The sequence below is a fragment of the Salvia splendens genome, chromosome 2, assembly GCF_004379255.2.
Source record: "Salvia splendens isolate huo1 chromosome 2, SspV2, whole genome shotgun sequence".
Lineage (NCBI taxonomy): Eukaryota > Viridiplantae > Streptophyta > Magnoliopsida > Lamiales > Lamiaceae > Salvia > Salvia splendens.
Window position 1 is genome coordinate 24,731,577 of NC_056033.1, and position 26,232 is coordinate 24,757,808.

At 43.8% G+C, this 26,232-nt stretch overlaps 1 long non-coding RNA gene across 1 annotated transcript; it reads right to left on the minus strand.

Annotated features, from left to right (window-relative positions):
• Window positions 1–1,633: 1,633 nt before the first annotated feature.
• Window positions 1,634–3,074, minus strand: LOC121763134. Its single transcript, XR_006042381.1, has 2 exons — window positions 1,999–3,074; window positions 1,634–1,926 (listed from the first exon to the last, which is right to left on the minus strand). It is a non-coding gene; the product is annotated as an uncharacterized LOC121763134 (long non-coding RNA).
• Between the last annotated feature and the right edge of the window lie 23,158 nt (window positions 3,075–26,232).

A 26,232-nucleotide genomic window follows, 5' to 3' on the forward strand; every position in this document is an offset into this window, starting at 1 on the left:
CGCTCATCCTGGAAGTACAAAGATGTACCATGATCTGAAAGGGTTATTCTGGTGGGAAGGAATGAAGAGGGACATAGCTTCGTTTGTGGAGAAATGCTTGGCTTGTCAGGAAGTAAAAGCTCTGCATCAACGACCCTATGGGAAGTTGCAACCGCTAGAGATCCCGGAGTGGAAATGGGAACACATCGCCATGGATTTTGTGACGGGTTTACCTAAAACTCGATAAGGAAATACTTCCATCTGAGTAATTATAGACCGTCTCACTAAAAGTGCACATTTTATACCTATTCCTATAACTCATGGATCTGATAAGCTAGCTCGAATTTATGTGAAAGAAATCATTCTGCTACATGGAGTGCCAGTGACAATCACGTCAGACCGAGACACAAGATTCACTTCGAGATTTTGGATAAGCCTGCAATGAGAGATTGGTACTCGATTAAATTTTAGTACTGCTTTTCACCCACAGACTGATGGACAATCCGAGAGAACGATTCAAACTCTCGAGGATATGTTGAGAGTCGTAGTTCTTGACAGAGGAGAAAATTGGGAAGTCGTACTGCCATTAATCGAGTTCGCCTACAACAACAGCTTCCAAGGAACGATAAATATGGCCCCGTATGAAGCATTGTATGGGAGAAAGTGTAGATCACCACTCTACTAGGATGAGGTTGGTGAAAGAAGAATACTTGGGCCAGATTCAGTAGAGGAAATGATTGAGATTGTTCGACGAATTCGTCAAAGGATCAAAGAAGCTCAAGACAGACAGAAGTCATATGCCGATGTCCGGCGTACCGATTTACAGTTTAACGCTGGAGATAAAGTTTTTTTAAAAGTATCTCCGTCGAAGGGGATAACAAGGTTTGGTGTGAAGGGTAAGTTGAAACCACGTTACGTAGGGCCTTATGAAATTCTTGAGAAGGTGGGACCCGTAGCGTATAGGTTGGCGCTACCGCCAAGTTTTGGGAACGTGCATAATGTACTCCATGTGTCGCAATTGAGAAAGTACGTCTTCGATCCCAAACACGTGGTCCCACCAAGAGGAAATGATTTTGAATCCCGACTTGAGTTATGAGGAGAAGCCTGAAGCTATCCTGGACAGGAAAATGCTAGAATTGAGAAATAAATCAATTGCGTCTGTGAAGGTGCTTTGGAAACATCATGGTTATGAGGAGGCTACATGGGAACTTGAGGATAAAATGAAAGAGAAGCACCCGGAGTTGTTCGTTAGAGATGAGCAAATTTTGGGACGAAATTTCTGTTAAGGTGGGTAGAATGTAACTCCCGTACTTTTTAAGTACTAGTTAATTTATGTCGTGAATTAGTTAAAATGAATTTTTGTCGTCATGCTATGCTTCTCGTTGTTTTTCTTTGTAATGGAGTAGAGTATTTATGTGCTTGGTGTGAAATGAGACGTCTTTTTTTTTAATAATGGAGTTTCCTAGGAGACGTGTTTGAAAGTCTCGTTGAAGTAATGACATTGATGTTGCTATACTTGGCATGATTGAATGAGATGGTTGAGATGGATTTTGTAGTACTTGGAATAACACCAAGCTACTACGAGACAGTTTTAATATTCATACTTGCGAAGTGTGAATTGTTTTTGGTGTAGAGGAATACTTTCGATCTCAAATGATGAATTAGAGTTCAAACGTTGGTTCACGATGGCTTTGGGCCATGGAAAATAGAAGAGTTATATGGCAAATAAATAAGGTTGGGCTTGATTTATTTACAACAAAATAAATCATTTTGGGCCTATGAACTTCAACAAATAAATAAAATGTGGGAGATAGATTTTGAGCCCAATCCTTCCCTCTTCCATACTACATGGTTGTTCCTATAGATTGACATAAATCTGCTCCCATTCCAGCGTGAGATTTCTGAAGAGTAATGCTTAAGCTTCTACTCCACTCCATGAGCCGTTACCTGCAAATAAAACGCTCAATTAGATCCTAATCATGAGGATTTAATCACAATTTAAGTGCAGCCATTAATTACCTTTAAAATACCTGATTAAATGGGATTTAATCTCTACTATTTCTCCTAGTTTCACTCCCTCATAAACACGGTTACAATCTGCAATCCAAGAAAAAACAAAGTGAGAGAGAGAGAAAGCCGAGAGAGAAGGAGAGTAGAAGAGTTTTTGATTTCCAGAAACCAAGAGTTCGAAGAGCTGCCTCGTTCTCATTTCAATCCCAAACTAGGTAATCCATCTCATCAATTCATGTGGAGACTTCATCCTACTGTTCGAAATCAACTTTAGCAATAATTGTGGACAGATTCAAACCTGCCAAGTTTAAGGAGCCATTCCTTTCGGCTCTACCAAGTTCACAATCAAATTCATAGCAACAAAGGTATACATCCCTTTCCTTTTGATCGGTGTTATTCATATCATGTTTATCATACATCACTCCCACTTATAATTTCCATCAACAATCAAAATCCAACAATCGAACGAAACTAATCGAACATCACAAATTGAACCCCGCTGTAACTAAATTGAAACTCGAAAAGAACATAAGTTGGAAGTAAAGAACTTATCTTTCAGGGTCGTTCGGGGTTGTCCGGGTTATTTTCGGGGCATTTCGGGGTTGATTCAGTGATGAGCGGTGGCTGCCCGAACACGTTCAGAGGCGTTGAAGAGCACCGGTGGCTGTTCACGAACAGCGGCGGCAGTTTCTGGTGTGGAACAGCGGTGGTGTCCCTGACCCAGTCGGCGAACAGCAGCAGCGTTTGGGTGAGACGGCGGCGATGCTGGTCTGAAACCGAGACGGCATTTGAGGCAGCGTGGTGGTCGCGGACTCTCGGTCACAGCAGCTCACCTTAACTAACCGAACAACAGCGGTTCTCCAACGGCGGTGGCTGATGAGTGTATGCGAAGGGAAGATGGCACTAGTAGTCGCACGCCGGCGAAGATTGGCAGACGGTGTGGAGTGAATCGGAAAGGCGACGTGAGGGAAGGTTCTGATTTGGGCATCTAATTTTGGGGGAAATGGTGAAGAGAAAAGGGAGGGACTCCTTTCCCTTTGACTTTTAATTTGAGGCCTCCTTTTGGATTATAATCTTTGGGCTCATAAATTAATTTGGAGATATAAGGTTGGGGAAATAGGTCTTGGGCCTTCTAATTAAATCCTTGGGCCGATAATTTAATCGTGGGGAATTATTTATTTAATTCTCGGAATAATTCAAGGTACGAAATAAATATAATTGCGAAGAGAAACAGTTGCGATAGTTTACTTATGCGCTTGAATAATTTTCAGGCTTCGTAATTCGATACTGTGGAGAAAAATACGAGGAGCCAACGGAGGAAGTATTGGTGAAAGCGGCGACCGGCGTCGCCCGCAACGCCTTGGGCGGCCGCCAAAAAATTGAATATGCACGAAAACTGAGAAACGAGATAAAAGACTTTAATTAGAGTGCATGCATTCTAAATGTATTCTTTCTTGAGATTTATGTGTACTTTAATTTTCTCAAAAAGGTTGTTCGCACGCTCGCTAAAGTCGGATCGAGAAGCTTGTTAAGGAAATTACTACGCTTTTGAGGTGGGCTCTATTACTTAAACTCTTTTATTTGAATGATATGTATAGGGTGAGATAAGGGTGGTTTAAATGTTATGGCATGCCGTATTTTTTCTGTTTTGATTGTCTACTAGGATAATGTGCTACTAGATTTTGATGGTTAACGAATTCAGGTCTAACTAGGGTCTTAGCCCTACTTAGGCTAGTGCACTGATGGGGATCGTGAGCCGTCCTTTGGGTCGGCCGGTCCAGTGATCGAGTTTGTGGCCACATTCTCGTTTCACATGATGGTTCAGATATGGTACATGATGGAGGATGATGATGATGATGATGATGGGCTGCGCAGCCATGTTTTACGATGGAAATGATTTTAGTGTTTCTCGGCATTTTTTTTAATGTAAAACCTGAGTTTCACTCAATGAGGGCATGACATAACTTTATTGGTTAAATGTATTTTGGGCATGAGTTCACTGAGTGCATCAAGTACTCAGCCCCTGCATGTGTTTTCCCTATGTGCAGGTTGAGCGTTGACGAGGACGGAGCATGTTGAGCATTTGGACAAAGACCGCATTCAATAAATGTTCTGGTTGCTATTGTGTCTTCATACATAGTAGTAGCTAACTCTCAAATGCTTCCGCTATGCCAAGTTTTTATAACTCTTATGTTTTTCTTTAATCTATTGGACTATTTCCCTACGAACCTTGTTGCTTCGAGATTCCAAACTATAATTTGGTAATAAAGTTTCATCTTTTGATTTACATGTAGTACCCCTTGATTGTTTCCCTTTCTTCCCCGCTTCTTAATTCCCCCATTAGTCGCGACCCACCGTGCTTTCTATCCTTAGGAAGTGTGGTCGTGACATTTTTTGTGTTTCGCAGAGCTAGTGAATATAATAAGTCAAGATTCCCTTAGTAAGAGCAATTGAAGATAGGAGGCATGTCAACTTTGAGGCCTTTTTCCTTAATAAGCTGAATTCGATTTGAATGAAGTAAGGACGATAGAGGATGCCTTAGATAACCTAGTTGTGAAGCCCCTCTATAAGAGTGAGTTATAAGCTGAAACTTTGTGAGCTATCTTGTACTAAAAGAGGCCGCCACTGAATGCTTAGGGAGAAGAGTCGGAGAAAAAAAAAATTTGGGGTTCTGGAGGTATAAGCTGGACGAAGTCCAGTGAAAAATATATAAAGAAAAGGAGTAGCACAAGAAAAATTCCTAAGTGCAGGAAGCAATAGTAACCTGACCCAGGAAGTAAAAAGAAGGACTGTAGGAAAGAGGAACTCTCATAACACGACGCATCAGTGGTGTACCATTGACTTAAGAGTGATTCGATCCTAACATCCCTGGTGAGGAATGAGTGATCGAGTAAATCTAACAATTGGGAAGTCAATAGGCTATGTAGACGAACTGACAGACCGATTAGGTGGAAGAAGGAAAAGGGAGGATTTGGAGACTGTAGACTGAAGTGCGTGGTTTGTGTGTGTGGTGAAAATGCGATGTGCTAGGTCGAGATGCCAGGTCCTATGAATCCACTAGATCACTTGGTCTAGGAACTCAATAGAACACGGAATGCTCTGTCGTTGGACACACTAACTCCCCTTCAAAGATCCCTCAACCCGAATACTACGATTTAGTATAGAGAAGCAGGGGTCGATCCCACGAAGATGGACACGTAGGAAAGCATTTAGAGACTCTTGACAAAAGCGGTTGTTGCCACGCAAACAGGGTTGAGGTATTACTACTACTAGATCTAGGCAGGAAATGTAAACACTAGACCTAGAAAACTGTAAACATGCTGAGATCAAACATCATCAAGAATTCGGTATATTAAATTCACTTACTAGACCGTGTAAACGAATACTTCATTTAGTTAGACATGAAACAAATAACAGTGGGGACCATGACCTAGAAATAGCAAGAATGGCAGAAAAGCTGCAAATAACTAACTGAGCATTTAACTAACACAACATGCATTTCTTCAATGGGATTAAACACGAAAATGAAGGAAACAGAGCACATACCCAGATTCGAACATAATGTAAAAGTTTGGTCGTCGGAAACTTATGACTAACCGGAAATAACTCAGATCTACATATACTAGACGAAGCGAAATGAAAACACGAAGACTAGGCATTAAAATAAACCAACTCTGCTCAGATCTCACGTCGAACGCTTAATCCACTCCGGATCCAAGCAATCCGAAACCAACAACAACTAGATTCCACTCCAGAACTTCCGATCTAACAGATCTACTCCGATCAACATCAAATTTAAACGTTTCCACAATCAAAACTATAAAACCAAATTCAGACCTCCGATTCATTCACCAACAAACTCCGATCACTCTGATTCAGCCATTACTCTGCACATATTCAATAAACAATTGCGAAACGCATCCAAAACAAGCAAGCTAGCTCAACTTCAGAAAATCACAACAGCAAAATCAGAGATCGACATAACAGAAAATTAAACTTGCATAAAACACGGAAATAGTCGATAAAACAGAATGCCGAGCTTCGAACAGCGAAGCTCGGTGGAAACCACAAAATACGAGAAAGCCGAGAGTGAACCCCAACGCGGAACCCCCTGAATTTCCCTATAAAAACCCAAGTGTATAGAAAAGTGAACTAGCTGCCGACTGTTAGTGAGGTCTCCCCCGAGAAGATCCCTCCAGAATGCATGCAACATTCCTTTTATAGATACAGACATAATCTTCCAGAACCTTCGTAGAAATCTCCATTCTACCCTTCAGTTCTGAGATTTACTCTGTCTTGCAATTTCTTTCACAATGTTCACTTATTCGCCAGTTTCCTCGGGCGTGTGATTGCCTCCTTCTTTTCCTGGACCTGCCAAATTTCTTCTATACACCTGCCTTAAAACATGTGTTAGACCGAGCAAATTCACAAATTTATCCCCTAGACCTATGCATGAAATTAGCCTTATCAAACTGCTCACACTTAAACCATGCTTGTCCTCAAGCATGAAAGACAAGAAAAAGAATAAGGCGAATTTGAACACACGTCCCCAAGAACGACTCTACAAACAAGACACTAACACAAAACAGACTCCTAGACCTAGACAACTACAGACTCATAAAAGAAGACAACCCACAAAAAGAAACAACAGACAAGCATGAACTAGTTTCAACTTTTAGGCGACTGTCCCCACAAGCTTAAGTTCTCTCCGATCGTCTACAGTCTTCAAATCCTCCCCCTTCCTTCTTCTACCTAAACGGTCCGTCAGTTCGTCAAGATAGCTTATTGATTTCCCAGCGGTTAGGTTCGCTCGATCACTCATTCCTCACCAGGGATGTTAGGATCGAAACGCTCCAAAGTTAAAGTTACACCACTGATGCGTCGGGTTATGAGAGTTTTCTCCTTTCTATCGTCTCCCGATTTTTCTATATTTTTTTTCATTCCTGGGTCAGGTAATCACTTCCTGCCCTTGGGTAATTAATCTTCTTTTTCCCCTTTTTTCCCCTGGACTTCGTCCAGGTTATACCCCCGATTTGTTATTTTATTCTTCCCCTGGACTTCGTCCAGCTTATACCTCCTTTTCCTGGACTTCGTCCAGCTTATTCCTCCATAACCCATTTTTTTCTCCTTTAGACTCTACTCCGTAAGCATCAGGTGGCAGCCCATTTTTTTCATGTTAGCTCAAAGTGTTTAGGCTTATAACTCGCTTTTATAGTAGGGCTGCACAACTAAGTTATCTAAGGCATTTTCTATCGTCCTTACTTCATTCAGACCGCTTTTAGTTTATTAAGGAAAAAGGCATCAAAGTTGACGTGTATCCTTTCTTCAATCGCTCTCACTAAGGGAATTCTTTGCCTTATTATATCCACTAGCTCATGCAACACACAAATACAAAAACTTAGAGACTCTAAGACTCTTATTAAAAAAAAACAAAAACAAAAACTAACAAAAACAAAAACTGCACTTACTCCCCCCCCCCTCCCGCTTCACTCAAGCTTGTCCCCAAGCTATCCTAGTGAAGAGGGGAAATAGGGAAGTAAGAACAACACTACACAGACCAAACAACACAAAACAAACAAACAACAAACTTCTCACACTTAGACCGTACACCGAGCTAAGTGGGAGAAATCATAACAAACAAAACCAAAACATGCAAAAACAGAACAACCCCGTCTCACACTTAGACCACGGAGTGGGCTAAGTGTGGGAAGTTGCAACACGTATATACAGAACAGAGCATGTTGGCACAGATAAACGCAAACAGAAAACGAAAAAAATTAAAAGATGAAAAGTAAAAGTTACTTGGTTTGGGGGGGAATCAATTAGGGGTCTGGCCCCCGCGGGAGCCAGACTTGGGCGGGGCGGACGGTTGGGTCACCTTGGCTTTCTTCTTTGCCGGAGATTCCGGCGTCTCCTTCTCTGTCTCACTCGGTCTGGGGACTGTCTTCTTCACGATCAACGGTCTAGTGGAGGATGGGGTAGTCAAGGGCTTCGATGACTGTGGGGGTTTCAGAATAGCTACACTTCCTGGACCCGGTGATTTGGAACCGCTGCCAGGTCCAGAAAGTGACTTTGGCGCATCAGGGAATCTCTCACGAAACCACTTTGCCATCATCATCATTAGCGAGACGCCCTCCGCTATCCTCTCAGTGTGCTTAGACGATGTGGCCACAAGATCATTAATGCGCCCCTTGAGGGCCACGATTTCCTCCCTGACTCGCCCGACTTCCATTCTGACTTCAGTTACCTCCTTCCTTATTTTCTCTACCTTGACACTGTCCTTTTTATTACCCCGTAGGGTCACAATCCCCTCCAGAACCATCTTAATTTCGGATCGCATCCATCCCACCTCATGTCTCATATCTTAAACTCCGATCTTAGCACCTGCCTCCACACTCGCCGTTTCCTGCTTCACCGGAACTTCTGACCCACCAACCTCGTAAAAACATACCTCCTTTCCATGCGTATATAGGAGCCCCTTGTTGAAGAAATAATCCATATTGAAAACTTCCGGGGGTAGGCACATCTCCACTTCTCGGCAGGCTTAATGGACTTTCAAGATAACGTTGCACTGCAAATAAGCCCCTAGGAGATGACATGTGTATAAATGCCTAGAAGGGTTGGCAGTTACCTGGTGGCAAGCCTGGGCAAGCCAATAGCCTAGATGAACTAGGACCCCCTTGGCCATACACCAAGTAAAATAGAGGTCGGGGGTTGTCAAGGCGTTGTTGGCGGTGCCCATCAAATTATAGCTAATAAATGTCTGGGCAAATCGCAGGATTCTGTTCTCGATGTGGTGGGCTTTCGAAAAGCTGGTCTTAAAGTGACCCACCCTTGGGTGGGTAACAAACTCCCAAGCACTCTGTGGCTTGAAACCAGGTGTGGACTTAGGCGGTCCTACCATTCTCTCATTCCATAAACCTTCGTCATCCTGTGTACGTGTCAGCAAACCCATCCGGAGAGTCCACTCTCTGATGCTCATCACGTGCTCTTCATTGAAGAGGAGAAAGTTAATGGAGTCAGCATCCAAGTCAGTGGTGGACTTAAACCGGAAGGTCGAAAAGAATTCTCGTGCCAAGGTGATCGGAACCTCGAAGGTGCTGTGCTTGAGCAGCCAGTCAAATCCGATTGCCTCTATGTACTCCCAAAATTCGTTGTTGGACGCAATCTCCTTGAGCTCCTCTGGGTCATACATCTTCCCGGACTTAGCATACTTTCCCACGGCGCTCTTCTCTTTGTACGTCACGGCACGTTTTGGGTCAGTGAACTTCCTCACAGCGTCCAGCCATTCCTTGGTGATCCAGATTTCAATAGGCTCGAAGTTGAGCTCCTCTTCTTGTTCCTCGTCGGAATTACTTAACCTAGTAGGGCTTTCGGATCCAGCAGCGTATGGCACCTTAGCAGGTGGAGGAAGAGAGGGTCAACGGACTTCCCTTTTGCTTTCTTGGTAGAGGAAGGAGCAATCTGTTTTCCCTTCCTCTTTCTCTCGATCGCGTGGCGGCTTTCCTCCTCTTCTTTCTCTCCACTGCTAGGTCTGGAAGAGTTTGCCTGCTCAGGGGCTGCGGTTGCTAGACCCAGCGATCCTTCCTCCGTTTGCTGGACGGATTCGTTAATCTCATCAATCAAGCTCCGACGAGCTTGCCTCCTTACTTCCCTTGCACTAATCGGCGAAACAGTCCCCTCTGGAACATCGATCAGATCTACCAACAAATTCATCCCGTCGCCGGCGGGCTCCTGTACATTTTCAGAAATGAGGACTTCTCCCTCCTCATTCAACAAAGGGGTTGCCCCCGTGATGTAGATAGGGGTTTCTACCCCAACCAACTCTTCCTCATCCTGGGCCTTAGTACCCACAGCTTTTTCAAGGGTCTTCCCCTCACTTACATTCTCAGAAACATGGGCCTTACTGCCCCCAAAAACTTCCAGGGTTTCACCCTCCACAGCCTTCTCGGAAATTAGGGCTTCGTCGCCCTCCGAAACACTCACACAAACACCAGGGGTTTCCCCCTCTTCGAATTTCTCAGCAACAGGGGTTTCCCCCTCAGTAATACTAACAGGCAAAACAGCAGACAGATCCACACTCACAGATGTACCTAGGGTTTCTTTCCCAACAAAATCCACAATAGCTATAACAGGGTTCACCCCCTCAGAGACAACAGCTTCTTTATCAGACAAAACAGGGGTTTCCCCCTCAACGAACGAATCTAACCTTGGTTCGCTTACAGCCAACAATTCCAACCCCGCTGCCAGATCTGCCTCCTCTCCTCGTATGTCTGCGGTGGTTGTTTCTGCGACGGTACGAACGGCCTCTGGTTGGGGTGGTGAAGCCCCTAAAATTTTTGGTGGTGGTGGTGCGGCAGATGTTGAAGCGGCCTGTGCGGTCTGTTCCATCATGGTGGTGAACATAGCGAATGCTTTCATCGCTTCTTCCGCCCCCCCAAGCTTTTGCAATAGGTCGGCCATGAACGCCGCTGTGTTAGAATCACCGGATCCTGAAATGCTTCTTGTGTTCTTTGTGTTCTCCATGGCAGATTCTGTAGAATTGTAACAAGAACTCGGAAGAAAATTGCTCCGATTAGGGTTAGAGAAAAGATAGGATTTGAGAGAGAAATTTGAGGAATTTTTGTAGAGAGAGAGTGAGTTCTGATATGGAAAATAAAGGCTACAGCACGGTTATAGCCTGTGGATATGGGAGAGGACGGTTTGCAGGCTGTTGCAGTCGTGACGCTAGCAACCGTACGCCTCCCCATAAAGTTACCTTTTGAAATTCGAACCGGCGCTGACTCCCTCCAAAATTTTAATCCTCAATTTCCTGCCCCATGTGAATATCTCTGCAATACCATACTTAGAAAAAACATCAAACTAAAAATGAAACGCCAGACTCCCAGGTCAAGGATATGACAGTATAAAATTTCCCTCAAGGAGTCTGGTATTCCGAATTTTTTTTTTATTTGTTTGGGTTTTCTTGATTTAAAGAAAGCGACTAAATATTTACAAATTTTGTTTTCAAGTGCTCTCAAGATTCCCTAGGTCAAGATATATTTATAAAAAAACTTCCTAGTCACCTGACCGAGGAATTCACTGAGAACACTTCCTTCCCAGGCCAGTTAGGCGATATCAGGGAGTGCGCGTATCGTCACTTCGTCCACTACACACATCTCCGAGTTATCCCTAAATATCTTCACCCTATGACCATTGACAAGAAAAGGAGTAAAGTTTGAAGCACTTCCCTGGATCTCTACTGCTCCATTATCACGAAGACTCACAATAGTGTATGGTCCAATCCATTTAGACTTCAGCTTACCAGGCATTAACTTGAGCCGGGATTGGAACAGGAGAACTTTCTGCCCAACTTGTAGTTCCTTGGTCCGGAGATTCTTGTCATGCCAGAGTCTCGTCTTTTCTTTGTACCACAGTGCCGATTCATATGACTCCAGCCTCAGCTCCTCCAACTCCTGTAGCTGCAATTTTCGTTCTTCTTCGCAGGACTGGGGTCGCATGTTGATCTCCTTGACCTCCCAATATGCTCGGTGTTCTACTCCCACGGGCAAGTGGCACATTTTGCCAAACACAAGCCTGTAGGGTGACATCCCAATAGGCGTCTTGTATGTTGTCCTGTAAGCCCATAGTGTATCTCCCAGCCTCTTACTCCAGTCCTTCCTAGACGGATTAACCCTCTTCTCCAATATCGCCTTTATCTCCCTGTTGGAGATCTCCGCTTGCCCATTTGATTGAGGATGGTACGGTGTGGAAAGGCGGTGGTGCACTCCGTACTTTCTCATTAGAGCTTCAATAGTCCGGTTACGGAAATACGTCCCATTATCAGATATTATCACTCTGGGCACTCCGTACCTGTTAAAGATGTTGGCTCTATAAAATTTCGCTACCTCATTAGCTTCACAAGATGTGGTCGCCTTGGCTTCTATCCATTTCGAAACATAATCAACTGCCACAAGTATATACATATTTCCGTATGAAGACAGAAATGGACCCATGAAGTCCATTCCCCAGACATCGAAGATCTCACAAACAATCACTGAAACTTGAGGCATTTCGTCTTTCCTGGAGATTCCCCTCGTCTGTTGACACCTCTCACAGTTCTGACAAAACTCGAAAGCATCCTTGTGCAATGTAGGCCAGTAAAACCCGCTATCTAACACCTTCCTTGCAGTTTTCCTAGGTCCAAAGTGACCTCCACAAGCTAGGGCATGACAATGATTCAGCACATCCCTCTGTTCCCACTCCGGGATACACCTCCGGATCACTTGGTCAGCTCCCATTCTCCACAAATATGGGTCGTCCCAGAAATAATACTTGGCTTCGCTTTTGAGCTTCATCCTCTGGGCCCGGGAGATTTCCTGCGAACTGGGCACCTCTCCAGTGACCAAGTAATTTGCCAGGTCTACGAACCATGGCTCATCGTTCAAATGACATTTTCCCTTCTCAGAATCTCCTGGACCTGTTAACGCCATGATCTTTTCCCAACTGATAGGTTTAGGAAATATCCCTACATAGTACAGATGCTCTTCTGGAAATGTATCAGATATAGCTTCGTCGGTCTCACCTTGAAAAATACGACTCAAGTGGTCGGCTACCTTGTTCTCTGTTCCCTTCTTGTCTCTAACTTCCCAGTCAAATTCCTGTAAAAGTAACACCCAACGGATTAACCTTGGCTTAGACTCCTTCTTCGCCAGTAAGTACTTTATTGCAGCGTGATCAGTGAAGACTATCACCCTCGACCCAAGCAAATATGGTCGGAATTTTTCAAAGGAATACACGACTGCCAACATTTCCTTTTCTTGATTGAGCGTTTTTAACGCATAAAAAATCACGTAACTTTTCCCATCCACTCTTTGACCTAGCACCGCTCCCACTGCGTAGTCACTTGCGTCGCACATTATTTCAAATGGCAAACTCCAATCTGGTGCTCTGATAATGGGAGCAGAAACTAATCTATCCTTCAACAACTGAAAAGCTTTCTTGCACTCCTCATCGAAAACAAAATCAACATCGTTATGTAACAAGTGAGTGAGTGGTTGAGCAATCCTTGCGAAATCGTTTATAAACCCTCTATAAAATCCTACGTGCCCTAGGAATCCTCTCACTTCTTTCTGATTTGTCGGGTAAGGCAGTTTTGAGATCACCTCATCCTTTGCTCGATCTACCTGTATTCCTCTTTCTGATACCACATGTCCTAGGACAATTCCCTCAGGGACCATAAAGTGGCATTTTTTTAAATTCAAAACCAAATGCTTTTCCTGACACCTCCTCAGCACTATATCCAAACTTGCCAAATATGAGTCAAATGAATTCCCGTACACAGTGAAGTCGTCTATAAAAATCTCGATGCAATCCTCCAGTAGGTCCGAGAAGATACTCATCATACACCGCTGAAAAGTGCCTGGCGCATTGCACAGACCGAACGGCATCCTTCTGTAAGCATACGTTCCAAAGGGACACGTGAAAGTTGTCTTCTCCTGGTCCTCGGGATCCACATAGATTTGAAAATACCCACTATATCCGTCCAGGAAACAGAAATATTGCTTACCCGCCAACCTCTCCAACATCTGGTCAATGAAAGGTAACGGGAAGTGATCCTTCTTAGTAGCCTCTTTCAGCTTTCGGTAGTCAATACACATCCTCCACCCAGTAACAAGTCGAGTGGGGACCAACTCATTTTTATCGTTCTTGACCACCTGTATTCCCGACTTCTTTAGTACCATATGCACTGGACTAACCCATTCACTGTCGGGTATGGAATAAATGATTCCTAGGGATAGCAGCTTCAATACTTCCTTCAGCACTTCTTCCCTCATGTTCGGATTCAACTTGCGTTGCGGATCTCTGTAAGGTTTTGCTCCTTCTTCTAATCGAATGTTATGTATGCACAGATCTGGGCTGATTCCTACCAAGTCAGAGAGTGTCCACCCAATAGCTTTCTTGTTCATCCGAATCACCTTCAACAATTCCTCTTCTTGTCCCTTGGTCAAGCTGCTGTTAATAATCACCGGAAAATTTTCATTCTCCTCTAGATACGCATACTTGAGCCCAGGTGGAAGTGTCTTCAGCTCTTTCTTAGGAACGTCTTTTTCTTAAGGTAAGGGATTTTTCTCTGTCGACTCAGTCGTTATTCCCTTCGTAGACTTAGTAGAATTTTCCATGCTCGCCACATAACGTGTCCTCCTTGATCTAGCTAGCTCCGGGTTAGTGCAGAATTCCAGAATCGCTTCAGCTAGTTTATCATCTGATAACTCACTCGTTTTCATGGCTTCACACCAACTGGCTACTTCTCTATCAATAGTATGACTCATCTCGGATTTCTCGATATGTACATGCATTAATTCTGTCTCAAGATATTCCTGGACCAGGGGGTTAATAACATCTACAGCATGTAAATTTTCAACGTCAAGAGGTTTCTTCATTGCCTCATCTATGCTGAATGTATATTTTTCCCCATTATAATCAAGGCAAATGGTGCCATCAAAGACATTAATGATAGTCTTGGCGGTACGTAAGAAAGGTCTCCCTAAAAGTACTCCTCCAGACTCTGCAGACTCATTATCGCTCATCTTTATCACATGAAAATCAGCTGGGTACAAGAAATCATGTACTCTTACTATCACATTCTCAAGCACTCCTTCAGGACAGATACACGACCTATCCGCTAGCTGGATCACTACTTTCGTATTCACCATGCTCACTCCTACTAATTTCTTGTATATAGACAGTGGTAACACATTTATCGAAGCCCCTAAATCACACATGTCATGCTCAATTTCTATTTCACCAATAGAGATGGGCAAAGTAAACATACCTGGATCATTGCACTTTGAAGGCATCCTCCGCTTTTGAATCACTGCGGAGACGTTCTCGCCTATCAAAATTTTTCCACTGGGTCTAGCCTTCCCAGCTATAAATTCCTTGATGAACTTGCTAAACACCGGCAATTTCAAAGCCTGTAAGAATGATAGATTGATCTCCAATTTCCCAAAAATATCCATGAAGTCTACCTGTTCTTCCTTCTTCTTCTTGGCTTCCCCCCGGCTTGGGAAAGGTTTCAGATGCTTCCCTGCTCCTGTAGAACTTTCAGCCGAGAACTCTCCAGTTTCTTCCCTTACTACATCGTTCTCCATCTCTGGCTCTGGATTGAGGAAGAATGGTTCAGTTGATCTAGGCAAGGGCCTCTCCAAATCTCCTGCTTTAAAGTCATCCTTGATCAAGGAATTTTCACCCTCCAAGTTCCTGGGCCTCGGAATTGTATCCTCTTCCTTCTTGCCTTCCTTGGGATCTGTCGCTTCCTTCGTTCTTACCACTGTCCCCTCATATCCTTTCCCGGTTCTCAAGGTAATCTGACTTATATTCGCTCTATCAGGTGGTCTTACTGAGGTGAGAATCTTTCCTTCATTCCCCCTCATATCACTCAAAGAAGTGGTTATCTGGGATAATTGCTTTGCCAGCATATCCATTGCTGCCTTTTGCTCCTGCTGAGCGTCTTGAAGCTTGTGCACTACGTTATTGTTCGATTGTAGGTTGTTTTGCATATGTTGCTGAGAACTGACGAGGTCGTGCATCATATCATCAATACTTTTTGGTGGTTTTGGTGGCTGACTGGGCCCTGGCCCCATACTCAGGGTCGGTCAACTCACTTGATTCTGACGAACGTTTCCTTGACCTCCTGAAGAGTTGTTGTACTGATTTCCTGGACCCTGGTAATTATTTTGAAAATTCCTTTGGTGCGGTGGTACATAAGAGTTCCCTTGATTGTTCTGATTTCTGTTTCCCCAGCTCGAGTGGTCTCCTTGGTTCCGATTGATCCAGTTGCCCTGCCCCTCTTGGTTCCTTCCTATCCAGTTACCTTGTCTCTCGGGTTGAGGTGCAAACTGCTGATTTGGTTGTGGTGCTGACTGGTTCTGTTCGTTGTCAGTCCATCTGAAATTTGGATGGCTTCTCCAGGGTGCATCTCTCTGTCTCCCTGGATTCCAGCTCCCATCCGGATTCCAACTTCCCATTGCATTGACTTGGGCGTGATAATCTCCTTCCTGAGTCCCGTAATATTGCTGAATTTGATTATCTCCTGGACCAGGAGATTTCTCCTTCCCTTGTGAAGCTAGTGGATTTGTCCTTTCAATCGCGTTCAAAAGAGCCTTCTCGAGCCTGTCAATTCTTACCTCTACTTTATCATCTTCTTGCTCTCTTATGGCATTCACCGATCCTCTCCTCACTACATTCCTAGGGTTATCGTACGCCTTCTTAGCGTCGATCAACTTCCCCAGAATTTCTCTTGCTTCACTTCCCCTTTTTCTGGTGAAATTCCCCCCGCTCGAGGAATTCATTAAATCCTTCGACTCAGGAGTCGCCCCTTCGTAAAACTGAGAGTAGGTCTCTGCCTCAATCATTCGGTGATTCGAGCACGCATCAAACAACCCCTTGAATCTCGACCAATACTGACTCAAGGATTCGTCGTAATCCTGCTTACACTCTAATATTTCTTTTTTCAGCGCATTCGTCTTGTTGGACGGGAAGAAATAATCTAAGAATTCCAACTTGAAATCCCTCCATGTGCGGATAGAATCCGGGGGCAATCTCAATAACCATGTGTTGGCCTCTCCCTTCAGAGTGAGACGAATCGCGCGTAGGCGATAATCCTCCTCTGTTGCATCATTCGGCCTCTTCTGAATACCACACAACTTACTGAATTCATTTAAAAATTCATACGGTCACTCACTTCTTTGCCCAGAAAATGTTGGCAAGATGCCGAGTACGTTTGTCTTGATCTCAATAGTCCTCTGGCGTGGATTCATCACTATAGCCTGAGCTGGTTCTCCATCTAAATGAGCGGTTAACGAACCGATCTCTGGATCTGGATCTACTACTTGCGCCATGACTACTTCCTCTGTTTCCCTTGTGTCTGACTCTGTCTCTGACTCTGGTGGTGACTCCGGATCTTCACGTCCTGACGACGCCCAAGATTCGTCGCTTGTAAATCCACTCGGAAACGACTCTCCCGTGGTGAAACCTGATCTGGTGGTTACTGTGGAGGCGGTTTCCTTGACCTGCCAAATGAATTGACCTTGCTCCCACCCAGACGAGTTACTCCAGTAGGTAGACCGTGAGCCTCTGCTCATAAACCGAAAATAAAAGAAAAATAAATCAAAACTTTGTACGCCAAAAACCTCTAAAAACAATCACAAAATACGCCATCTATCGCTGGCAACGACGCCATTTGAAGTACGTGGTTTGCGTGTGTGGTGAAAATGCGATGTGCTAGGTCGAGATGCCAGGTCCTATGAATCCACTAGATCACTTGGTCTAGGAACTCAATAGAACACGGAATGCTCTGTCGTTGGACACACTAACTCCCCTTCATAGATCCCTCAACCCGAATACTATGATTTAGTATAGAGAAGCAGGGGTCGATCCCACGAAGATGGACACGTAAGAAAGCATTTAGAGACTCTTGACAAAAGCGGCTGCTGCCACGCAAACAGGGTTGAGGTATTACTACTACTAGACCTAGGCAGGAAATGAAAACACTAGACCTAGAAACTGTAAACATGCTGAGATCAAACATCATCAAGACTTCGGTATATTAAATTAACTTACTAGACCGTGTAAACGACTACCTCATTTAGTTAGACAGGAAATAGCAAGAACGGCAGAAAAGCTGTAAATAACTAACTGAGCATTTAACTAACACAGCATGCATTTCTTGAACGGGATTAAACACGAAAATGAAGGAAACAGAGCACATACCCAGATTCGAACAGAATGTAAAAGTTTGGTCGTCGAAAACTTACGACTAACCGAAAATAACTCAGATCTACATATACTAGACGAAGCGAAATGAAAACACGAACACTAGGCATTAAAATAAACCAACTCTGCTCAGATCTCATGTCGAACGCTTAATCTACTCCAGATCCAAGCAATCTGAAACCTACTACAACTAGATTCCACTCCAGAACTTCCTATCTAACAGATCTACTCCGATCAACATCAAATTTAAACGTTTCCACAATCAAAACTACAAAACCAAATTCAGACCTCCGATTCATTCACCAACAAACTCCGATCACTCCGATTCAGCCATTACTCTGCACAGATTCAATAAACAATTGCGAAACGCATAGAAAACAAGCAAGCTAGCTCAAAACTCCAGAAAATCACAACAGCAAAATTAGACATCGACATAACAGAAAATTAAACTTGCATAAAACACGGAAATAGTCGATAAAACAGAATGCCGAGCTTCGAACAGCGAAGCTCGGTGGAAACCACAAAATGCGAGAAAAGTAAACGGGAACTTGTTTCTTCGCCCTCAACAGGACGGTGTTACAACCCAACTTGAAACGAGAAAGCCGAGAGTGAACCCCAGCGCGGAACCCCCTGAATTTTCCTCTAAAAACCCAAGTGTTTTGAAAAGTGAACTAGCTGCCGACTGTTAGTGAGGTCTCCCCCCGAGAAGATCCCTCCAGAATGCATGCAACCTTCCTTTTATAGACACGGACATAATCTTCTAGAACCTTCGTAGAAATCTCCATTCTACCCTTCAGTTCTGAGATTTACTCCGTCTTGCAATTTCTTTCACAATGTTCACTTATTCGTCAGTTTCCTCAGGCGTGTGATTGCCTCCTTCTTATCCTAGACCTGAGGAATTTCTTCTATACACTTGGCTTAAAACATGTGTTAGACCGAGCAAATTCACAAATTTATCCCCTAGACCTATGCATGAAATTAGCCTTATCATAGACAAATCGGATAGACCTTAAGCTTGAGGGGACGGCTACCCAAAAGTTGAAGCTCGTTCATGCCTTTGTGTGTTGTTTTCTTTAAGTGTTTATTTTCTCTTTGTTAGTTTGGTGTTTGATAAGTCGCATTCTAGGCCTTGGTTACTGGTCAGTATAATGTGCTTTATTGGATAATATCTGCAAAATAGTTGTTAAAGTTTGCAGGTTGAAGTACTAAATCAGGAGGGAAGGTTCAGAAGGAATTCGAGTGAGAAAGCTGCGAAAAGTGTGCAAACTGGTCAGTATGAGCAGAAAATACGCAAACTGGCCAGGATGGATGCTACAGAACTGGACACGAGAAGGAAGGACTTGCTTGGAATAATCACATATGTAAAGAAGGGCAAAATTGTCATTCCACATGAAGAGAAAGCCCTAGAAATTAGGGCAAGCCACCCTATAAATAGGAGCTGAACATAAAGAAAAGGGAGGAATCTACACACCACTTTACTTAGGACTTATCATCACTTTTGAGGAGAATAGCTCCACTAGCTCTTAGTTCCATCTAAATCCAGCATCCTGACTTGAAGATTCCGGCCACCTGCCGGCGAGGAGCATCATGCCTGATTCATTCCAGCCGCCGTAGTTCCAGAAATTCCTCCAGTTTCAGTTTCCGATGAGCCAAACAATCTTTTACTTGCTTTGTTTTTAAGATTTCTTAGTTTAAGTACTTGTTTTTGCTTGCCTTTGATTTGGATTCCAGTAGCTACTTAGTTAGAATATCTTTTGGGTGATAATCTTGAATGCAATGAAGTTTATTGTGGTTTTATTTTGTGTTTCAGCTTGCTTATTATTTCTTTCTGCCAAGTAGCTAGATCTGGTAGTTTTACGTTGATTTCCGTGGTTTAAGTGCTTGAATCTGCTTTGCTTAGTTAGATCTAGGTTTTCTTGGAGTGTTTACATGTTTTAATCGAGTTAAGTTTCTAAAAAATGCATGGGAATCGTTTCTGCTTGCTTCTGTCACCTTGTCTCGCTGACCAGTTTGCGTAGATCTCAGTTTTCTTAGCTTTCGTTCTCGATTTCAAGTTAAATATTGCATTTACGAATTTTCAAGCTTGATCATTCATCAATGGAGTTTTTTAGATCTTGTTGTTTAGCTTGGTGAAGAAGATAATGTCACAATCAAAGAATGGGACCACTTGTGTTGCTTTTGTTGCTTTTTGCTTTTGTACTTGCACTTTTTCAGCTTTTCTGCACACCCAGGAGGCAGTCTGCCAGCATGTCCTTTGATTCTGTTTACCTTTTGTCTAGTCATTTTTAGTAAGTTTTGTCTAGTAGCTTCTCACATACACACTCGTACCCTAATTTACACACGCACTTTAATTTCTCTTAGCACGCAGCATTTAGAGCCCACCCTGACCTACTGGTCAGGAGGGGTATAGGTTCCATTTCATTTTCCGACTAGGTAAAACTCAACCCCAAAAAAAGCGTGGTAGCTAACCAACCGCTCCCAGAATGTCATCGCAAGTGTATCTCGCCTACATCCATCTCTGTGGGATTCGACCCTTACTCCACTATACTAGCCAGTAGAAGTGGGTTGAGGTATTTTTTGTTGATAGGGAAGATAGACACAGACCCAACGACACAGCTAGGTCTAGGTACCCTCCTGGCCAGCTGACACACACACACAGAGTCATAGTCTCATCTTTTCCCTCCTATCAGTAGTGTGTCTAGGTCTAGGAGTTTGTGTTTTGTTTGTAGAGTCGGTCATAGGATAATCATGCATTGAAATTCGCCTTATTTCTTTTTTTTGTCTTTATACTTGAGGACAAGTATGGTTTAAGTGTGAGCAGTTTGATAAGGCTAATTTCATGCATTGATTAAGGGGTTAAATTCATACATTTGCGGGGTCTAACACATGTTTTAAGCCAGGTGTGAAGAAGGTTTCGCCAGGTCCAGGAAGAAAGAAGGATGTTTGCATGGCGAAGGGAAATGGCGATAAAAGTGAGCATTGTGGAGAAAATGACTAGACGAAGGAGATCACGAAGCTGAAGGGCAGAATGGAGATTTCTGCGAAGGCTTCGAGAAGATCAAACCCGCACCTATATAAGAGAGAGAGCATGCAATTCAAGGAGGACTTTTTTGGGTGGCTGGTTTTTGGCTCTCTTAGCTCACTTATTTCTACACACTTGGGGGATGTCTGGGAACTTATAGGGGATTTCTGGGTTCGCTTTCAATTTCTGTTTGTTGTTGGGTAACACCGTCCTCACGGAGGGCGAAGATACAATTATTTGCTTTCATTTTATTTTGCAGTCGTGAATTTCACCGAGCTTCGCCGTTCGAAGCTCGGCTCTGTTTTTCTGGTGGTTTATTGTGATTAATGCAATTTCTGCTTTCTGATATGGCGATGACTATGGAAGATGTTTTATTTTTGAGTTTGTAGTTATGTACTCGATTGGATGCTTTTCGCGTTTTCTTGTTGAATTGGAGTAGAATCGTTGAGGATTGTTGTTGATCGGAATAGATTTGCTGAATTGGAGTTTATGGAGTTGAATGAAACTGAGTCCAACTGGCCAAAGGAAGAAGGGGTGAATCCAGTCACCACTCATTCAGAATTAACCACTGCCTTGCCTGTTGACTTGGATTTGAGCGATGAGGAGGATCGCGGCACAGCCATCAAGAGTGAACCGGAATCAATATCCGCAGCTGAAGATGAGAAAGCCAACATGGCTGACGACCAGGAAGATGATCCCGAGATAAGCTCATTGTACGCCCACTTGGATGGTGAACCACCGCAAGCAATCGTCATGACCCTAGGACAAGAAGCAGTCTACGTGAAGCCTCGTATTATGGCCGTCCTGCCTGTGTTCTTGGGGAGGAGTTGTGACAACCCATACGAGTTCTTGCATGAATTTTGCAAAATCTGCAAGGCTCAAAAGCGGCCAGCGGGGTCGAGCGAAAATGATTACAGACTGAAGGCCCTTCCCCTTGCCCTTAAAGGGGAGGCGAATACTTGGTTCAAGAGGCTGCCACCAAATTGTATCAGAACCTGGTCTGACTTCAAGATGATGTTCTTGGATCAGTTCTTCCCAGCGGCCAGGACAAGCGGACTAAGAGAAAAAATTCGAGGAGTTACACAAAGTTATGATGAGACCCTTACTCAGTACTGGTCAAGATACATGGGTCTGTTGGATGCATGTCCGAACCATCGCATGACGGATATTGAGATACACCATACCTTCTATGAGGGGATGAACAAAGCAACCAAGGATCTTGTAAACTCATCGTCCGGAGGAAGCTTCACGCAACTACGGGTCAGCGAAGCGAAGAGGGTCCTAGGGAAGCTACTGAGTGCAAAGAAGGAGTACGACAATTCAAGGGATGGATACAGCCGAGAAAGGGTTGCAAGTGCCTCGTTTACTGATCAGGAGCAGAAGCTTGAACAGAAGATGGATTTGAAGATGGAGGAGTTGAAGAAGACACTTCTGAGTGCAATTGAGAAAAACACTCCACCACCTTCCTCAACTGGGAGCTACAAGGGTGCAAAGCAAGGGAATCAAGGGTTGACCTATGATCAGCCAAACGACTTGGCCAGTATGGAGCAGGTCAATGTTGCCGGCTACTTTAATTCAAGTGGGAATTGGATCCAGGATAGGCAACGGGATGCACCATGGAGGGATCACCCGAACTTTCATTGGGGAGATGGGAACCAGAATCAAAACCAAGGTCAAGGTCAGAACCAATATAACTCCCATCCGAACCAAAACCCAAACCGTGGCCTAGCAAACCCTGACCACCAGTTTAACTGGTCAGGAAGGAACCAACAACCCCAAAACCAAAACCCACAAAACCAAAACTCTAACCCTAACCAGCATCACTACCCCAACCAGTTCAGTCAGTACCCTTCATACCGAAATCAGCCAAACTACCCCTACAACCAAAACCATCCATACTACCAGTCGTATCCCAACGGCCAGTATAACTCCCATCACCAGCAATATCCCTACCAACACCACCTGAATCCCAATCACAGTCAATCCCACAACTCTAACCAATTCGGCCAATACCCCTCTCATCAAAATCAGCCAAACTATTCCTACCACCCATACCCTAACACCCAGTATAATCCCCACCATCAGCAAAACCCTAACCATTTCCCACACCAAAACAAGTCAGAAAGATCTATGGAAGAGATGATGGGAGAGATGCTTGCTTACCAACAAACCATGAGGAGTGAATTTCAGTCAAATAATGAAGTGGTGCAAGGCATGCAAAACGCCCAGAAAGAGCATAAAGAAAATATGGACATGTTGAATAAGCAACTGTCCTACCTGGCCAGTTCGATGAATGAGATTTGTGGGAATGCGGAAAGGCTCCCAGTTATGGTGCACATACATGACAAGCCTAATGTTAGCAAGGTGACATTGTGGTCAAGAACATCCTACAAGGAGCTCGAAGGGAATGAGTCATTTGGGGAATCAAGCAAGACGAAGGATATGGAGGACATACTGATCAAGAGGAGTGGTCCTGATAAAACTGAACCAGTTGCTGAACCTCAAATCAACCAGGGTCTGGAAGAGAGTTCAAGGGAAGCCACCAAAGAACCTGATGAAGAGGATATTGAAGAGACTATTTGTCGGAAGTCAAGATTCGCTAGAGCCACTTGGGCTCACCTACTGGCCGAGAAGAATGCAGAGAGAAAACAAGGGATGAAGCGCGCATCGAGGCGAATCATCGGGCGTAGGATTGAGAAAAAGAAGGGGGCCAGCATGGTTCATGATCTTGTAGAGATCTCAAACAAGGAGGACAAGAATCCTTGCAACAAAAAGAAGAGCAAGGACACTGATACTGGCCAGGAAGATAGTGGACCTTCTACAAAACCTAGGGAGGATCCAAAACATACTACAACTGTTGCTGGACATCCGTCATCGACCCTTACTATCCAAGAATGGGGTTTTCCTACAAAACCTGGGGAGAACCCGACTGCTACTTTCGCCCAGCCAGTACAGGAGGCCAACATCGACAATCCACTTGCCATCCCTGCTACCCAGAAAGAGACACCAGTACCAGAAACTGACTTACAGGAAAATCAAGACAAAGAAGGAAAATGCAACCAAGAAAGAAAGAGGAAAGACAATGGGGCAGCAAAGCAAAAGAAGGAGACCAAGAAGCCCAGGGTGGTCCTATCGGCCATTATGATCAAGAAGCTGGGACAAGTGCCCAAACTGATCGGGAGCAAGGTCCCCAGCAACCATCATCTGCGGCCCATGGAAAAGAGGAAAATCAAGGGGACTTTCAAGAATCATAAGAAAAAGAGTGACACCCTGATGTGTACCAACAAAGGAACCCGAGAAGGAAACTGCACAAGGCTCCTAACCAGAGAGGATCCAAAGGAGAAGATGACCGACCCTACCAACTGACCAGTTAGCTTTCTTTTTATTTTCAGTAAACTTGAGTTTTTTTTTTAGTTGTGTTATTTTTTTTGTACATGTTTTAGCATGCGTATACCCTCATTCATAACACTTAGTCTATTCCATAGTCTAAGTGTGAGAAGAAGATGGTTTACAACTTTATATGTGTTTAGGATGTTTAGAAGTTGTCTTTGTTTTGTGTTTTTTTTATGTGAGTCCTATACCTTCTCCCACTTAGCCTATTGCATAGTCTAAGTGTGAGAAGTTTTTGTTGACATAGTATGTTTTGCATATTAGTTCTTGTTCCACATTGTCTATGTGTTCTCTATGTTCGTTATTCTTCTCCCACTTAGCCTATTACATAGTCTAAGTGTGAGAAGTTTCATATATAATATGTTTTCCATGTATTATGTGCTTTCTGGTCTTTTGTGTTTCTATGTGTTGGATACTGGTCATCCTGTTTTCCACTTCACTAAACTTGCGTGAAGGCAAGCAAGGATGAAGTGGGAGGAGGAGATAATGGCCAGTATAATTGTATATATGTGTTGTCATGTGTTGTGTCAGTCCCTAGTAAGTCAGTTTAGGTTAAGTTTTGTTTTTTTTAGGACATGTGTTAAAACACGGGCTTAAAACTCAACTGCCTCAAACTGACGGTGAGGGGAATTGAGGGAGATAAGGCATGCTGGACAATGGAAACCACCCCCCTTAGTATCTCCTAGTCAGTATAGATGACGCAAGTATGAGAGAAAAACTCATCCTTAGAGCCAGAAACAAAAGCCCTCTTAAATTGTGAGTTATAAGCCTAAGTGGAACCACTTTCCACCAATTTAGAAAAGAAAAGAGTGCCTGCCACATGATGCCTAGGGTAAGGTGACTGCGTGTAGCAAGTCCTGAAGGCAGTAGGAAACCCCCCATCTTAAAAAAAAAAAAAACCATCCTTTAGAACCCCTCTTTCTAGCCAAATCTATACCCAGATATATAACCCACAAGCCACTGGGACTGTGTGTGCGAGGCATAAGGCAAGAAGGCGACTGGCCAGGAGGACATACAAGAAAAAAAAAACAACTAGAAAAGAAATCGAGAAGGAAGGAGAAAATCGATCAGGAGAAATTCCAGGTCCAAAAAAAATATAAGAAGGAATAAGGGTGGCGAAGCCACATAAAGAAATGTTGAAGAAAATGGTCAAAAACACTTGACCACAAAAAGAAAGAAGAAGGAATAAGGGTGGCGAAGCCACAAAGAAGCTACTGACCAGTTGGAGTCCAATATCAGAAAACGTCCAGCCAAAGAGAAGCAACAGCCAAGAGCTCAAATGCACACAGTTCCCCCACATCGAAATAAAGTAGTAGTTTTTGAACCTTAGAGCCTTAGGAACATCTACCCCATACACTACAAACCAATAGCCCCGTTACAAACCTTAAAGCCCTTCAGGAGCCGCACGTGAGATCTGAGTCCGAAGCATCTGTGGTTCAGCATTTTGAGAGAAAACAGTCCTAATATCCCTAGTGAGGAATGAGCGACTGAGCGAATCTGGTGTTTGGCCGAGAGTTTGGGTGATCTTGACGAGCAGATATACTGACTGGGAAGGAAAAGGGGGGCGGCAGAAGTTCAAGGCTGTCTAAGGCCGGATTGCACCTAATCCCAAGGGGACGGATGGTTGAAAATATAGCCCGTTCAATGTGTTTAAGTGCTTGTGAGTCTGTTTATGTGTGTTGTCCGTCGTTTATGTGTTTTTCTTTGCGTCCAAGTTTTAGAGTCTTAGGTCGGTCAGGGGTGTAACCAGGCTAGAATTCGACTTATTTCTTTTTGTTTGTTCTTCACACTTGAGGACAAGCATGTGGTAAGTGTGAGCAGTTTGATAAGTCGCATTCTAGGCCTTGGTTACTGGTCAGTATAATGTGCTTTATTGGATAATATCTGCAAAATAGTTGTTAAAGTTTGCAGGTTGAAGTACTAAATCAGGAGGGAAGGTTCAGAAGGAATTCGAGTGAGAAAGCTGCGAAAAGTGTGCAAACTGGTCAGTATGAGCAGAAAATACGCAAACTGGCCAGGATGGATGCTACAGAACTGGACACGAGAAGGAAGGACTTGCTTGGAATAATCACATA